Source organism: Rhinolophus sinicus, linkage group LG02, assembly GCF_036562045.2.
Source record: "Rhinolophus sinicus isolate RSC01 linkage group LG02, ASM3656204v1, whole genome shotgun sequence".
NCBI lineage: Eukaryota > Metazoa > Chordata > Mammalia > Chiroptera > Rhinolophidae > Rhinolophus > Rhinolophus sinicus.
Window position 1 is genome coordinate 84,597,220 of NC_133752.1, and position 17,780 is coordinate 84,614,999.

At 44.1% G+C, this 17,780-nt stretch overlaps 1 long non-coding RNA gene across 2 annotated transcripts in view; it reads left to right on the forward strand.

The window, feature by feature from the left end:
- LOC141569987 (uncharacterized) overlaps positions 1–17,780 on the forward strand; it is a 112,181-nt gene that overhangs the window by 75,388 nt on the left and 19,013 nt on the right. For both annotated transcript variants that reach the window (XR_012493749.1, XR_012493750.1), the window contains exons 2-4: positions 15,000–15,122; positions 15,259–15,348; positions 15,672–15,831. This is a non-coding gene — a long non-coding RNA (uncharacterized LOC141569987). The remainder of the gene's footprint in view (positions 1–14,999; positions 15,123–15,258; positions 15,349–15,671; positions 15,832–17,780) is intronic.

The following is a 17,780-nucleotide window of genomic DNA, read 5'->3' on the forward strand; positions in this document are numbered from 1 at the left end:
CCAGCACCTTTTCACGTGTGGCCGAGAGCCTGGAAACTGTACTCCTAACTCTGTCCCCACACTCCACCCCTACAGGGTCTTGCCTCACAATCTATGTGACAAGCATCTTCCGCGAGGGGCCCTATGGAGGTGCCTGGAGGTGAATGCAATATCCTGGACACAGCCAGGCTCTCTGGGCACAGCCAGGGTTTCTCAGGGCACCACCAGTCCTTCTGGGCACAGCCAGACTTCCTGGGCTTCTTAGGGTACCAGCAGTCTTCCCAGACACAGCCAGGGTTTCTCAGGGCACTGCCACTCTCTCTGGGCACAGCCAGACTTCCTGGACTCAGCCAAGGTTCTCACAGTACCACCAGTCTTTCTGGGCACAGCCAGTGTTTCTCACATTTTCTCCACGGCGGCTGGTCGAGACACAAAAGCAAACATCCACCAGTTCCACTACATGGTGGGTACATTCCCAAGCAAACAGTCAAGCTGTCCATTGAATTAGGGATGGAGCCCATTCCCCATAGTCCACAGTCATTCGCCAGGGCTGTGCATTAGTCTCACAATGTGTGTGTGCCCTCTCTGCAGGGCGAGGGCTCCAAGTCCTCCCTAACCTGGCGGTGAGGGCCTCAGCAAGCACTCCCCAGCCCACAGGGCCACAAAGACTTTCGCTTTCTCTGGCCTATGCTGGTTGGTGAACCGTCCACGTCTTCCCACCCCTCCATGGAGGTCCAGCTCTCCGGCAGCAGCTCCTCCTGGTCTTCCTGAGACTGAGTGTTCATACACACAAACTGCTCCATTGTCTTCTGGAGAGTTTCTGCCAACACCGTATCCTGCTCGCTGAGCCATGTGTCATGCGGGGTATCAGGCGGGGTCTCAGCTCCCGCTCCCCATATAAGAACGCAGGACACGGTGAGGCCAAAAAGGAACACCCACGGAGCCATAGATAGGGGAGTCACACCACTATATTCTCGCTGGTGGCTGGGTTGGAGACGAAACAGGAGCCACACGATCTGCAACTCTCCGCCGCTTGCTGGCTCAGCCACCATCTTCTTGTTAGCCCCCATTTTTCTGCTAGTGTAGCCACAGCAGTTATATTAGTGGCCAATGGCTCAGTGGTTACAACTGACGGCCAACTAGCCACAGCTGATGGCCATCCAATCACAGTTGACGGCCATTTACTACCTGAGCCAGCACCTTTCCACATGAGGCCGAGAGCCTGGAAACTGCACTCCTGGCTCTGTCCCCACAGCAGGTGTATTCATAATAGCAAAAAACTAGAGACAACTTAAATGCTCATCAACAGTACAATGAATATACATAAATTATAGTAAATTCATGAAATGGAATATTCCATAGCAATGAAAAAAAGAACTACTAGATGTAACAACATGGATGACTCTCACAGACATATGTTGAAAGACTTAGAAGGTTGCATGCTGTGTAATCCATTTACATGAAGTTCAAGTACCTCAGGCAAAATCTATCTCTATAGATAAAAATCAGGTGGGTTCCCATCTGGCTTCCGGTTATCACTGTTTAGAAATCGCAGCCAGTTTAATTGCCCTTCTTTTGTAACTGATCTGTCTTTTTTCTTCTGGCTGCTTTTAGGATCTCCTGTTTTCCTTTGGTTTTCCTGTGATTTTTTTTTTCCAAAAATTTATCTTGGTTGGAATTCACTGGGCTTACTGGTTCTAAGGATTGATGTATTTCAACAGCTCTGACAAATTTTCTTTGAACACATTCTTTCTGTTACCTCCCTCTGGAACTAAAATTAGACATATGTTAAACCTTCTCACTTTATCCCTTTGCCTCTTAACCTCTTTTTCACATTTCCTACCCCTCTTCTCTCCCGATTCTATTCAGTTCTTTGAGTTTATCTTCCATTCACGTTTTCCTCATCAGCTGTGTCTAATCTGCTGTAAAGGCAGTTCAATGAGGTTTCAATTCCACTTATTATATTCACTTTAAACATATTAAGTGAGTCATTCTGTGCTACGTATTTTCAATATCTGAATTATTTGGGAATTTGTTTCTGTTTTGTTTCTGCTGAGTTTCACCCATGATGTCATCTTTCCTTAAGTGTTTTGTGAATTTTGCCTGATTGTTTTGGAAAGTCATCTGTGTAGGGATTCTCCGAGGCCTGATTTGAAGATGACTTCCTCTGGAGAGGATTTCCCTTGCTTCTCAGACTTACCAAATCTGGACATTTTAAAATTAAGTTTTCAACCTGAGTTTTTCTGTATGAACCAGGTAGCATTAATTTAGGCTATAGTACAGCTTCTCAGGGGGAGGAGGGAGATTTATTTTCCTCACTTTCTGTCCCCTTCTGAGTACCAGGGTTTCCTTCTCATTCATCCTTACCTTAGGACTGCAGCCTACAGGGTTCCAGACAATTAGGGGTCTACTATTGGCCTCCCCCTTGGGCAGCCCTACACTTTATCTTCTGTTCTCTGAACTCCCCACAATTATCAAAGCAGAAATGTAGCATCTCCAGGGTCTGGCCTCCCACCCTCAGGGTATATGTGAGATTCAGTGTTAGCCTGCCTCCCAAGACACCTGTATTCACTTCCTTTGGGGTTCTGCACCTTCCTTAATTTAGTAGCACAGTGATGCATTTAAATTAATGGAGGGCATTTTTCCAACATTTAATTTCGTATTTTAGTTTTTAGTCAGGAGGGTCATTCAGGTGCTTCTCAACAATACCTCTGGAAACAGAATCCCCAAAGCCTACTCTGCAGAGGTTGATTATTTTCTGCTAGGTTCTAAGCCCAGAGTTTCAGTATTACTGCTTAGTTCTGTGAGCCATCCCCACGTTACTTTTAGAAGAAATGATTCTTTCTTACCTCACATTGGAACTTAAGTAGGCAGGTGCCTGGGACTTGGGGGAATGCTTGAGTGGTAAAGAGTCTGTGGGGACAGAGTCCCAGAGAGCAGTTTCCAGGCTCTCGGCCTCACATGGAAAGGTGCTGGCTCTGTTATTAGATGGCCATATGCCGTAATCAGATGGTCATCCCCTGTGGCTGGGTGGCCATCAGCAGTTAGTGGTTAGCCATTAGCCACTAATATAACTGCCGTGGCTACGCTGGCAAGGGGATTGGTTGGTTGGCTGAGAAGCGGATGGTGGATTGCGGATCGTGTGGCTCTTACTTCTTGTGTCTCGCCCAGCTGCCGGCGAGACTGGGGTGCAGGAAGACCCCCTGTTGGAATGCTGGTGGATGTTTGCTTTTGTGTCTCAACCAATCACCCTTGAGAATATAGTGGTATGACTCCCCTATCTATGGCTCTGTTTCTCCTTTTTGGCCTCAACATATCTTGTGCAGGGAGTGAGAGCTGAGTCCCTGCATTACAGAGCCTCAATAGTATTGGAATTACATCTTCCCATTTTAAATCAATCCAAACATACTTCACTATTTCCATTGTTGGAACAGTTGGAAGCTTGGAATGGGTTTTATAACACAATCATTCTTCCAAATGCATAACATGGCACCAGTTCGAGCACTTATAACCATTTCCAAAATGAGCAGAATGAATCCACATTCTACTGTAACAGTCCAGCCTGTGGGAAAATGATGTGTTGATTTATAGGGATGGATGGAGCCTATTAAAGTTATTGTTCACGTTTGTTCCGTAAATTGTCTTTCATTTCTCTCCCTCCTGCTCTTTATTTCCTACTTCTTTCCACAGTATATCATCTTTTTATAAAAGGCACTGGTTTGGAAATTCTATTTAGAGATCAATAATGGCATTCATAAGCCAAGCAAGATAAAACAATACATCCCAGAAAGTTACTTCCCAGAATTAAAATTGTCTCTTTTATAAGGAATCAGTTTCTAAATAGTTATTTTATGATTGTAAGTCTGGAAGGCAATCAGATTAGGAAAAATGAAAAAAATAAATATTTCATAATAATTCTCTTTAAATGGGAAATGCACAAGACATAATTAATGTTAATAGTATATTTTTAAAATATTTTTTTCTTTTACATTCTTCTGCACATCTGTGAATTCACTGCCAACCCTTGCTTCCCCATTCCCCACAATCACCGCTATCCTGAATTTTGTGTTTATCTTTCCCTTGAGTTTTCAGTTTGTGGTTTTATCAAATACCTTTGTGTATTTGAACAATATATTGTTTAGTTTCATCTGTTGTTGACCTTTATTAAAAGGATACATAGCCTTCTGAGACTTGTTCTTCATTCAACATTCTTATGAAGATTAATTGTGTTGTGTGTCATTCATTGTCCCTGCCGTATAATACACTATTGTTTGAAAATACCACAGTTCATTTATCTGTTCTCTTGTCAATGGTTATTAGTATTGCTTCTAATTATTTTTTACTATTTTGAACAGTGCTCTAAGGACATTTTTATATGTTTCTGGACACATATAAGAGTTTTGTGTAAGACTTTTGAGGCATTCTTACCTAGGATGGCAATTGCTGAATTGTAAAATGTGTAAAATATTCAACTTTACAAAGTAAAGCCAAATTGTGTTTCAAAGTGGTTACACCAATTTCTGTTCTAATGATCAGTGTGTAAGATATCCCTTTCATCTGAATACTCTTCAATTTTTGGTATTGTAAAATAATTTTTTGCCAATTGAATGGATAAAAACTATCTCCTTGTGGTCTTGATTTGCATTTCTCTGAATCTTGAAAGTTGCACATCACTTTGTATGCTTATTGGCCATATATATATATATTTTTTGTAAAATACCTGTTAATGTCTTTTGCTCAATTTTATATTGATTTTGTCTTTTCATTATTATGTTTATTGCTTTGTAGAAGATTTTTAATATATTCTTTATAAGAAACCTTTATTTGTTATGTGTGGCAAATGTAGTCTCTTAGATTGCAGTTTATCTTTTTATTTCTTTTAAGTATAATCTTCAATAAACAAAAAATGAGGGTCCCTCCTCCTCCCACCCACATTCAGCAAATAGTGGATACTCATTTTGTGCCAACTGCTTCTCAGGTGCCAGGGATGTTGCTGTGAACCCAGTAGACCAAGATTTTTTTTTTATGGAGTTGACTTTCAGGTAGGCTCATTCTTGCCTCTGCCACCCAACAATCTGTGGGGACTTAGAACGCTATTTCGGGTTTTGTCCCTATGACATGGAATCTATGACTCTCACCCCTTCCTTCCTGATGGACTCTGGAGGTCGACTAGAGGCTCTTTCTGATTTGATGAAGAAGGGCAGGATTAACCCTCATTGTCTTAAGTGCTCCCACAGGCTTTTCCTTTGGGTGGTATTCTCATTTCAAGGGACTGGCTGGCTGTGCATTCTAGATCACCCAAGAACATATTGAGCTGTGTCACAATGAGCTTCTATTCCCTGCAATGCTCCACGGACAATGTGCAAAGAAAACAAGCAATCTTAAATAAATTCAACCTAATACTCTCAATATTGTTTCAATGTTTGTGTGCTGAAAATTCTCTAATGGGAAAAGTCTCGTTTAACATCTTGATTGTAGCACATCCACAGATGAGGTGTTTGATCTGTCTGGGCTCAGAGATTCCCCGTCACATACCTGCATATGTGCACCCAAATAAGGGAAAGTTATGACAAAATCTGGGACTGGCCGACTAGGAATCTTAGATTTTCTGTTTTCTTTGGAAATGATCACAGTTATCCTGTGGTGGAAAGGTCTTCTTAGCTTTGGCCATCTAAATATTTGCCCTTGAGAATAAAAGGTAATGCTCCTTGAGTAGCTTGGGGTGTCTGTGAATTTTCCACATTTGACTTAATTCCCCAGCAGTCCAGAGGCCAATAGGAATGACTGATTTTCTCATGAGTGGGAGTCATACGCTACTACAGCTACTACTGATAGTAAACATCTATTGAGCATTTACCTCTATGATAAGTATTTGCTCTTTTTATCTTCATGACAATTATAAGAGGCAGTTGTTATTATCCTCATCTTGCAAAGGAGGAACTGAAGCAAAAAAGGTCAAGGCTGTGTAGTTTGTAATCTTAAGGTGGGAAGGAGGCCCTACTCACACCTCTTGTCCATGAGGGAAGCCATTTTACAGTCCTCCCAACAGTTCGTCGTGGTTGGACTCAGAGATGGAGCCGTGGCATGTGTCTCCTAGTGGGGCAAGTGATGCTGCTTATGGGCAGGTTACATGTGCTAGTGGACTGCCCCGTGGATGCTGAGGCCACAAAAGGGCCCTGACTGCTGACTCCCCCACCCCACCCTCTCCACCTTCCAAAAGATGAAAAGGGTGTGTCATTGACAATGTTGTTTTTTTAAACCTCCTTTCAACCAGGCACTTAAAGAACTCTGGGCCTTGCAAGCTCAGCCCAGGGGAAAGGTAAAGATTGAGCTGAGAGGAAAAATAAATCAGTTTGGCATTGGCCCTGATGGGCTGTCACATTCTCTGTAGCACTAATTGCCCAGCCCTTTCCCTGAGTGGCCTCACCAGAGAGGGTGATGGCCCTGCCGCCTCGTCCTGTGCCTCAGGGACGGGAGCACTCACAGAAACGCAGTGGGCCCTGCACAGAAGCTTAATCAGGGCCGGGTAAGCCCTGAACCAAGAACTGCAGTCATCTTGATGTTTGATTTTTCTCAGATGCTGTCATCCAGTTGCTCTCAAACATGCCGTGTCATTTTGAGGGCTTAGCACTAAGCAGTTTACTGCAAGGCAATAATCACGAAGAAGAGAAAGAAAATATCCTTGATTAAAGGCACTGAGAAACTCCCCACTTTCACTCTTTTTATTAGTCTTTCCGGGATTGTCATCTTCCACTGTGAATAAGATTTCCTCTAGCAACAGACAGCCAGGAGGCCAGGGTCTCCACTCAGAACTGGTTTACCGTAAAGGATGCAACATTTTGACTCTGTCAAGTTTACTGCTTTTGGCACAGAGCACTCGTTGTCTCTGAAATGTGAACTTGAAGTTGAGGTTCTCGGAAGGTGCGTCTACGACTGCGCAGCTGGTATGAGCAGAGGCCAGGAGTTTCCCTTTCGGTTTACTACTATCATCATCCAAGGTTTATTAAGTTCTGTCTGCACATGAGGCCGCTCCAGCTGTTAGCTTTACCTTCCATCGAGGAAAAGGTGCCAGAGCTTTTCTTTTGGGACTCTCTAATTTGTAAACTATTTGCTGAAGATAATAACACAGGAATTTGCCAATAAGCGATGGTTAAGGAATGGTTGATAGAAATGGTTTAGTTAATTGAGTGTTCTGGAAAATAAATTTGGCATAACCATTTGAACCAATTTGCAAAGAATTAGAGTTCCAGACACAGCAAAATTGTGCCGCAACCATACAACCATTTGTTGATGGAATCAGGAAAGTTTTGAGGAGCTTGTTGTAAAAAGCAGCTCCTTCTGCACAGGGGTGTATTTGAGAAAGTGGGCCAAAGTGGGTGAGGTAAGTGAGTGCTCAGAACTTAGTGGTGACCATCAAGAAATGATTATTTGATGAGGGAGAAATTTTAGGAAATTCAGAGAAAGGCGATCAGTCACCTTAGATTTTATAACAGCCAAGAATAGGATGAGGTACGCAAGCCATTCCAGGACATGGGCCAGGGAGTCAGAACCTGAGCTGACAACTCAAGGAGGGCAGGATTATGGAGAGGTCCCAAGAAAAGGCTTCAGGCAGAGGTAGCAGAGCAGTCAGGGCCTCAGGGAGCATCGTTCCAGGAGAAACTTGGATTTTTAGTGGGGCCCATCCCTGAGCCAGGCTCCATGCAGATCCTGGGGACCGGAGAGGGGAGGACTGGGCCACAGTCTCAGATGAGCAGGGACACTTGGACAGGTTCCAGGATGGAGATACAGGCATGAGGTAAAAATGGACAGAGGATGGGCATTGCCAGGTAAACCGAGTTGATGCAGGACACTCGGGAAGTAAGTACATTCCTAAAAAGGGGCCCCAGGGGAGCAGATGTACGAGTGATAATGAACACAGTTTGTTTTCAGGACAGTGAGGAGTCAGCTGACTGAGGGCAGAGCTAGTGCAATGTGGTGCTGCAGCCTGAGCTTCTCCCCACCAAGGTTGAGGGGCTTTAACTACCGGAACTGGCCAGCAGTAGGGGCCAGAAATCAGACGCATCATTACAGAGGGAAGAACACTAGTCACGGCTTACGTAGGGCTCACAAACTCAAATGTCTGCAGAGGCCAGACAGGAAAAGAAAACGCAGGAAGCACTCAGATATATAACATGATGGGAAGACACCAGAGCAAATGGGGGGCTCCAAAGCAAATTCTTTTAATGTCAGCCAAACCCAGTCTTGTGTTTAAGCTAAGGCCAGAGTCGGCCTGTGGACCACAGTTCACAACTCCTAGTCTCCAGTAGGCCCAAGATTTAGGAGAAGAAAGTCTAAAGATCCAAGGCAAAGACACCAGGCCCTAAGACCAGAAGTTCTAGAGGGGGAAGTCGAAACCAAGTATTTACAATACAACCACAAATGAACCTAAGAGGGGAAAAAGAGGGAAGACACCTAAAGAAATCCTGTAACTATAGAGGTATGTCGTACATGAGTCCATGTTTCCCATGCATGCAAAAATGATGGCAGTGGGGAACGGGGCCAAGAATCAATATTACGAAAAAGAGTGGCATAATCCTACAAAAATCAGGAGAAAGGCAAAGGTTCAGACTGAATGGAGACCCACAAAGATGCTACAGGCAAGAAAAGACTTTTAAAGCTCTAAGGGCAATAAAAAGAACAAAGAAGGGATAGATCCTTTGCTTGGGGCTTGGTGAACTAGTAACAGAAGATTGAGAAAGCAGATAGAAATAGAAGCAGCAATTCCTGGGTACTTCTTTATTATTTAGGAGAACATTCTTCACACCTAGTGCGGAGAAAGACAAATCCTACATTGTCAGGTGGGATGAAGCCTAAAGACTCAACTGCGCTGCTCCGGTCAAGCTGAAATATCCTCCCTACAGGACATCTCTCCTTCTTCCAGGAGCACCAGGGCTGGGGTGTCATGCCCCCACTCCCATGCACCCCAGTCCCACCGCCAATGCTCTAACCAAACGTGCGGGCATCCTCTGAGAGAGTGACGCAGCTGATGAGGACCCCTCCCCCCCACACATGGGTCCAGGCAAGGCCTCCCGAGCCCTTTCTGCGTCCCTCCAGTATGGACCCTTTCGTGGTCAGTCCCTTTGTTCAGCAGGTCACATGCATGAGGATCTGACCTGCTGGTTTCCCGACCTGATGGGGGAACCATGCATTGCTCTGCAGCTGCTCGTTGGAATTGCCGGGGAGCTTGCAAAAACTCCTGAGGCTGGCCTTCCACCCCACACATGGGGGCAGAGTCTCTGAGCCCCACTCTTTATTCTAATATGATTTCAGGGTTAAAAACCCTGAGGAAAGCAAGCTTGAGGTTAGTCGGAAAGAATGCTTGGGTCCATCCTCCCATTTATGCCACTGGGAATGTCGTTTAGTCTCTCTCTGCTGCTTCTCCCACCTGCCGGGAAAGTGGGTGTAAGGAGGACGACCTTGCGTAGTTTCACAGGTTATCAGGCGGTCAGGCGAGTCGGCCTATGTGAAAGTAACTCGTGAACTGGATACTGCGACTTGTGTAATTATCATGCCGTGCCTTTGGGTCCTAGGAAGAGAGCCGTGCGTGTTCAGAGGAAACCAAACGCTCACTGTAATGAAGAAGGGCACCAGTGAGCATGGGAAGCCTCCTGTGGACCCTTCCTCTCAACTATTATACGTCTGTACACAGCCAGTTGAAATATAGAAGGTTTGTTAAGGTAACATTTTCATGGAGAGAATAAAACCAAGAACACTTAGAGCTCCTTCAGGGAAAAATGTATAAACTTATTCTAGGGTGTCTGGGTAGTGAATGTTTCTAGGATGAGTACAGACTCGTAACTGTGCCATGACCTGCTAAACACAACAAAATGTGCTTAGGTGTGGAGAGAGACTTCATGTAGGATTTTATGATTGTCGTCAGTTTGTATCTCAATATGAAGAACATTTGAAGGTTAATAGCTTCTAATGTCTCATGTTTCTTGCTGTTCTCTTTGGACTTAGGTAAAGTTAAACTGTTAAAATGAAGATATAAGAATTCTTATTTTAGCAGTAGCAAGGAGGGCTAGGAAACCATAATTTAAAAATATACTGTATACCCCAGATCTTGGTCTCTCAGTGCCATTGTCCACTAAAAGGAATTTGGGCTCTTTGAAGAAATAGTTCATTCTAGGAATAGGGCAGGAAAGTACACGAGGAACTTGGAACATCTTATTGTGCCAGAAAGGAAGGAAGTACTCAAGGAATGATAGAGATGTGTCAAAATGACAGAGGGGCCAGACTTCAGTGGCTCTCACTGGCCAGAGCCTGGACATTTTGAGCATCAAAATATATAATGATATTAACAGAATGTAATCCAGTGAGTAAAATAAAAATGTATGAGTCCAGGCCCATGAACGTATTAGGTTGGTGCAACAGTAATTGCAAAAACTGCAATTACTTTTGCACCAACCTAATAAATAATCAACGGAGAAGGGAAAGAAAGTTCTTTTTAACAATAGAGTGTCAATTCATCAATGTAGAATGAAGGCAGTGTTTGGAAAAATCACTATTTGACATAATCATTGAAATAATAAAAAAAAGATCATCACAGAAGGCTTAAAGAGGGGGGTGAAAAAGTTTGATGAGGCAGAGGATATTTACATAATCTAAAAATACCTGCCCACGAATTACTTATTAATTGCAAAGGGTAAAAGTGATACCTTTACAATGAAAAACCAGATGGACACCATTTTAACCAACATATCCAAATTAACACACCGTACATCCAACCCAACAGAAAATCTGATGTGTTCTCCCTTCAAACATACCCAGCCAAACGACCGTCATCTCTCACTGAGAGATTGCTAATCACTTCCTGAAGGGTGTCCTTGTTTCCCCTTGTCTACCCTCAGTCTACTCTCAGCACCGCAGCCAGAAGGAAAATGTGAGTCAGATGAAGTCACTTCTCTGAGCAAAACCTCCTCATGCCCTCACATCTCTCAGAACCCAAGCCCAAGTCCTCACAATGACTCTAGACCCACAAGGTCTGGCCCCTGTGCTGTCACCCTTGCTTACTCTATGTGGACCTGTTTGCTGTTCCTCGAGTGCATCAGACAGGTTCCCATCTCAGGGTCTTGGCACGTGCTGTGTTTTCTGCCTGCTTCAGTCTTCCTCCAGATAGCGGTAGAGTCTGCTCCCTCCTCTCCTTCAAATCTTTGCTCCTGTGTAACTCTTCAATGTAGCTTTCCCCAGGAACTACTTAAATCACAGCTTCCCTTTTCCTCCACCCTGGCCGTCCTGTAGTCTTCCCTGCTCCACTTCCTTTTGTACCTGCTAACACTTTCTCACGAGCCATGTGATTATTTACTTTTGTTAATTGTCTGTCTCCCCACACTACCATTTAAGCTGGGAGAAATATATCCCCAGATCCTAGACCACAGGGGACACCTCCTGAAATATTGAGTGAATGTATGTACTGATTGCATATCTACTACTCATCACCAGAACTGTGGTAGGCATTGCATGAGATGGGAAAAACAAACAAAACAAAACAAAATCTAAAACTAAATTTAACAAAAAACATTTGCCATGGTCTCCAGCTCTCCAAGCCTGACAATTCAGTGGGAAAGTAAAATAGATACAGACGAGCATTATGCACCATCAAATGCCGAGTTGTTGCTACTTTCTGCACATGTGAGCTTGGTTCCAGGAAGGGCGCAGTATGTGCTCAGTGGCCGGCATTCTAGAGGGGGCTGCTTTGGATAGGCAGGGGTGTAGGCAAGGAGAGTGACACCCCTAGGCACAAGGAGACACTACTCAGATGCTTCTTCCAGAGCCCTGGGGGCCGGGTGGCAGAGTATAAGTCAGGCCAGGCTGTGGAAGGATTTGTGGCACTCAGGGTCCTTCATATTTCCAACCCACTCAGCCCATCCTGCGTGTCTTCAGCTGGGCTTGCTGTCTTAGTTTGCACCCCCGGGGAGCAGACCTGAGATAAGGATCTGAGGCTTCTGCTATGTACCTGGGAGTTATCCCAGGAGAAAGTGAGACAGGGAAGGGAAGTAAGCTGGTACAGGTACTTGTGCACAAATGAGCAGGATACCCCTGCCAGCCCCAGACTAATCCTGCCAGGGACACGGTGTGGAACAAGCCTCTGAGGAGTCTCCTTGACTCCCATTCTTCATTGGCTGGGAGCTGCTGGGATGCGGGGCATCCACTCCCCTGGCACCTCCAGCCTGCCCTGAGCAGAGCCCCAAAGACAGAATCAGGACCGAGAGCTGCAGGTGAGCAGGAAGAATCATGGGCACGAATAGAATCATTGAGCACCCAGAGGCTAGAGGCGGGTATGAAAGCATCAGCACACTTGGCAGTTTTTATGCATTTATAGTAAGGAGAAGGGTAAGTTGTAGAAACCAAAAGCATGATTTTGTTTTCTAATAGAGGGGAGTAAGAATCCCCTTTGTACCACCGCAATGCCTAATTCATTGTAGACGTCCTGAGAAACCCAGTTCCTATTACCTTGTAAAGACACAGAAAGGCCTGGCACATCTAGTAAAGCAGATGGATGGGACTAAACTATCCTTCCTGCTAATGACTGTAGAGCAGCATCAGTATCATTAAGCTTTCACCAAGCTGACTTCGCCATGGAGACTGAGTGTGGGACAAACAAAGAAAACCCAAGTCATACCCCAATTCATTCACAACGGCAGATGGAACTTGTGATTTAGTTAGTGTTCAAATTCAGTCCTATAATTTCCAGGTGAAAATGTAAAGCAAAACCCGCATGTCTCCTGGCTGATAGTACATTTCTGAGAAGAAGTAAACAAGATCACAAGGCCTGGGACAACTCTGTGTCTGAAGGGAAATGCCCTGGAGGGCTGGCTACCTTTGGAAATCTTTTCAGTGCAAATGAAAGGAGAGGGATCCCAAGACGTGCTCTGTCTCTCTCTGTGAGTCATGTGAGCCAAAGGGTGTAGGCAGTAACTTCCAAGGTGTAAGAGCAAGGACCTTATGAAAAAGGGGAACGTGTCTCCACCAGGACGAGTCAGGGTTCTGGGGAGCTGGCGGCACACAGCCCTGCCAGCTGAGTGGGAAACACCCTTGAACTCCGGAGGTCTGTCAAAACCATTTCCATCAGAAGCAGCCCCACCTTCCACCTGCTGGTAACTGGAGAACGCGGAGGCACTTCTTGTTCTGGTGGATTTTTCTTGACTCCTGGACCTGATAGGAATGTGACTTGGGGGGCAGCCAGCCAGGCCTGAGATGTGGGAGGCTGAGGCATTTCAACAGCTGCTTGGGGGCGGGCAGCACATTGTAAGTGTCGGGGCAGTTACCATAAAGTTTAGTATTCCACCTCTAAACTTTCAAGAAAGGGATGCAAACGGACGCTTTATGGTCCTGTTTGAGAATTCAGTGAATGAGTCAATAATTAGGACCATTTACTTAATCTAAGGGGAGGGAAAAGCAACATTTTTTGTCTTGTTCTCCATGGATACTCCATCTGTGAGGCCCTGCGCAGGGACCTCCCTCGTGTCTGTGGAATCCTGTGCCCACCGTTGGCCAGAAAGTAGCCCTCTACATCTCTCTGAGCACAAAATGAGGTCCCAAAGGGAATGGTACAGCAATGGCTGGTAGTTCGTGTTGATGGGCCATCTGCAGCCTTCCCCTGACTATGGTTCAGGGGCTAAGGAATCTCTTTTCCTCCAGGCAGCCACCCCAATGCCACAGGGGCTGGGCTGGACTCTCCTCACATCCCCTGCCTCCCTGGCCTCGATTGCCCATCTCAGAACCTTGCCTGCTCCTCTTGTGCCCTCACATTCATAGTCAGACAAGCATTGTCTCCCTGGTCCACAGGAAAGGCAAGGCTGGCCTTACAGGTAAGGGCAGGGAGGCACAGAGGCTGGCAGTTGGTTAGTGACATCCAGCTGGCAAGTGGAAGAGGAAGATTCAAAGTGGAGATTTTGTCTCCAATGTGAGGGCTTCCATTTTACCCCAGTATCCTCTCCGAGCCTATTCCAGAAACAACCATTTGAAAGTACAAACCTGTTATCACTTATTAATAGGAAAGGGATGGGTGTTCCGCTTTGCTCATTTCCTGGATAGGTTGTCTTACCACAGAACACAGCTAATGCAGGGCGCAGTTGCCAGGTGAAACAGTGACGACGCCAATGATAGTAACCACCATTCATTGAGCACCTACCCAGTCACAAAGCTAAGCAATTTATAGGCACTTTTTTCAAATGAACCCTTTAAACAACTCTATGATTGAAGTCATATAATCACCCCCATTTTCAGATGAAAAAGCTGAGGCTTGGTTACATACCATGCTGTAGGTCCCAAAGCCAGTAAGTGGTCAGCCTGGGCATGCAACCACCCCAGGCTGCCCCTGACCTTGCCCTTTGGCCTCAAGCAGCTATGTCACACCATACACCAGCAAGCCACCTCTCCTCAGGCGGCAACCTACAAACTGCCTAGCCAGTGGACCAGAAGTCCTGTTACTAATAAGACAAATACCATATGATTTCAGTTACATTAGGAATCTTAAATAAATAAATAAATAAACAAACAACGCAACTCAGATACAGAGAGCAAATTGATGCTCACCTAATGGGAGGCGGATGGGGGGGGATGCGTAAAACAGGTGAAGGGATTAAGCAGCACAAATTGCCAGTTATAAAAATAGTCATGGGGTTGTAAAGTACAGCAGAGGGAATATACTCAATATTGTAATAACTCTGTGCGGTGCCAGGTGGGTACTGGAGTTATCATGCTGATCACTTTGCAAGGTACATAAAATGTATAATCATTATGTTGTATACCTGAAACTAATATAGTATTGTAACTACAATTAAAAAGTTAATTAAAAAATTAATGAATTTTTAAAAACATAAATATTGGCATTGATGGAAACTGAGAAAAACTTAACTCTTAGGAAGTACAATTAGGTGCTAAGCGCTATTCTAATCACTTTCTTTATTAACTCATTTAGCCCTCACAACAACCATTCAACGAAGTATTAACTATTATCGTTTCTCCCCATTTTACAGGTGAACAGCCTGAGGCATAGAGTCTAAGTCACTTGCCCCAGTGTATAAACCACAGGTGCAAGCTGGGGCCCAGAGTTCCTGATCTGACCACCTGGGTACACTCATTGCTCCTCAACGTGGCAGGTAACAGGCCTCCTTTTCACCCTCCAGGTCAAAGGGTGAAGGTAGATCCGGAACAATAGATAATCTATTCAGAAACAAGGTATTATTTGGATTGAGGTGGTTTTGTTTGTTTGTTTTTGTTTTGTTTTGTTTTTAGGCAGAGGGTTTATTCTGGCAGGTACTTGAAAGAGAACCTGCTTGATCCAGCCTCAGAAGCCACTGAGAAGCATTTTGCTTTTGGAACTGGGTAAGAGGACAGTGTAGACACAGGCCTTCTAACAGTGCTGCTGGCAGCCTGTGGGGCTGGCAGTGGATCCTCGGGGGTGTCCATTACCAGCACATCTTGTGCTGTGTGGTAGGATGAGAGGCAGCCGCCAGCTTTGGTAACGACTTCCTGCTGAGACAGGGCGTTACCTGATGCCACCCGAACCTGCCAGTGGGGGGATTTTCAGAGAGTACCAAAGCATGTCCTTTTCTAGCATCTCATTTTGTGTGTGATGCGATTTTAAAGGGTCGTGTTTACAGTTGATATTTTCCTCAACCATAGCTCAAACCTTTTTTCCTCTTCAGCCGTGAGCTCCAGCAAAGGGAAGGAGTCATGTGCGATTACAAGGTCTGAGGACCTGAACCCAAACGGCGACCCATGGGTTTCATGAGAGACATGAGTATTTTCCCGGGTACATCACAGACAGATGCAGAAGGAAAATCCAGGAACCCCATTTCCTCAGAGGTAAAGCTGTCTTCCTAGAATACCTTCCTTCCCTTCCTCAGTAATGGCTGGGAGCCATTTCCTTTCCCTGGGAGAAGGGGAGAGAAACCTACATTGTTGAATGCCTTTAATGTGCTATGTGAAATGCTTTCAAAATAATGATCTCACTTATTCCTCACAGAATCCTTTTACTTAATCTTCACAGAATCCTTTGCCCCAGGAGTTATTACATTTATTGTGCAGACTCAGAGAGGTTAAGCAACTTATCTAAGGACATACAGCTAAAACCAGGATTCAAACCCAGGTTTTTTTGTTTGTTATTGTTTTTTCAACCACATCCCTACCACCCTCATGGGCCTTCTCAAATCTCTACCCAGAAAATAATTTGTCCCCCCCCTCACACACACACACACACACACACACACAGACATGCCAAACACAAAGTAGTTGTTTAATTAAAGCTTGTTGAGGGAATTGATGAATGAATAGTATCTTTTTTAGTTAACACTCACTTTGCCATTAGCTTCTCTGTGAATCCCCATAGCAGGCCATTCTCCAATTCTTAATACCTCTCCCAAATACTAATCTACGCCATACAACAATTACTTTCTTGTAGGGTTCCAATGGACTTAGACTAATTTTTCTTTTCCACCTCATCTGTTCCAAAGTTGAATCCTTTGGGTTAAGCTGCTTTGCTTCCACTATCCAAGTCAATACTGACAGGATTGCAGACCTAGTAAACCTCCAAATCTGCAGGTCCAGAAACAGATTAGGAAATAAGAATGTAAGACAGTTATAATCATGATGTCACTAGTACCCAATGAATGGAATTCTTAACACACACCACTGTTGGTCATCCATCGTGGAACATCAATCATGCGTTTTAGAGTTACAGAAACTTCGAGTTTAACTTGTTCATCATACACTCATTGCCTAGCAAACCTTGATATCCATCTCCTTCTATTATGTATGCTGTATTTACTCTTTCATTTGGAGTGATTAATAAAAGTAGTGCAGTACATGGTATGCTCAAAATTCCATAGTTTTCTACTCAAAAGTGTTCTCTCAGTCCAACATTTTCAAAACTCAAATTTCTGCAGAGACTTACCCTTCAAAATAAAGGGAAAACATTCTTTTCATGCGTGGCCCTGTTCCTGTTTATGAGTCAGGAACATTTTACTGCGAGAAGATAGAAACGAGGGATAGTTAAAACTGAAGTGCAATATAGTAGACCAGCTATGACGGCTCATAAACTCTTGGATTGTTGAGACTTAAAGAAAAGGTGAAAACAAAGAGAAAATTTTACCTGACTCACTTTTTCTAGAAGTATATATCTCCACATGCTAATTAACAAATAGAATGGCATTGGGTTAATCCAATCATACACTGATTATTGGGTAAATGCAATTGTCAGGTGGTGCTTTACCACTGAGGTGTTCCCTACCATAGTGGGCAATGCAGTGCTTCTTTACCTTGGTAAACTTCTCCTGGAAAAATACAATGATTTTCACAGAAAGCAAAGAAACATTCCCCTACAACATCAATAATTAACTTCTATGTCTCATTTTCATCCCCTGAGAAGGGTGCATTTAAGGGAAAATTATCAAAAGACAACAAAAAAAATCAAGGATCAAATTGATTAATATTTGATAAAAGCTAAGGCTGAGACACGGGAAGCTAGGAAAAGCTCATCTTGGCCACCATGCTGCCAAAATAGCAATAACAAAGGTCCACAGTCAAGCTATAATAAATGTAAATGTGTGCAAATGTATGCTCAGTTTTTCTTAAATTCATTCATTCTTTCTTTCATTCATTCAACAAACTTGTTCAACTATATATAAGGCACTTTTCTAGGTGCTAGAGGTATAACAAGAAACAATACAAAGTCCCTGCCCTGATGGAACTTATATTTTAGTGGATTAAAATATATATATATACACACACACACGTAAGATATACTACATGACATA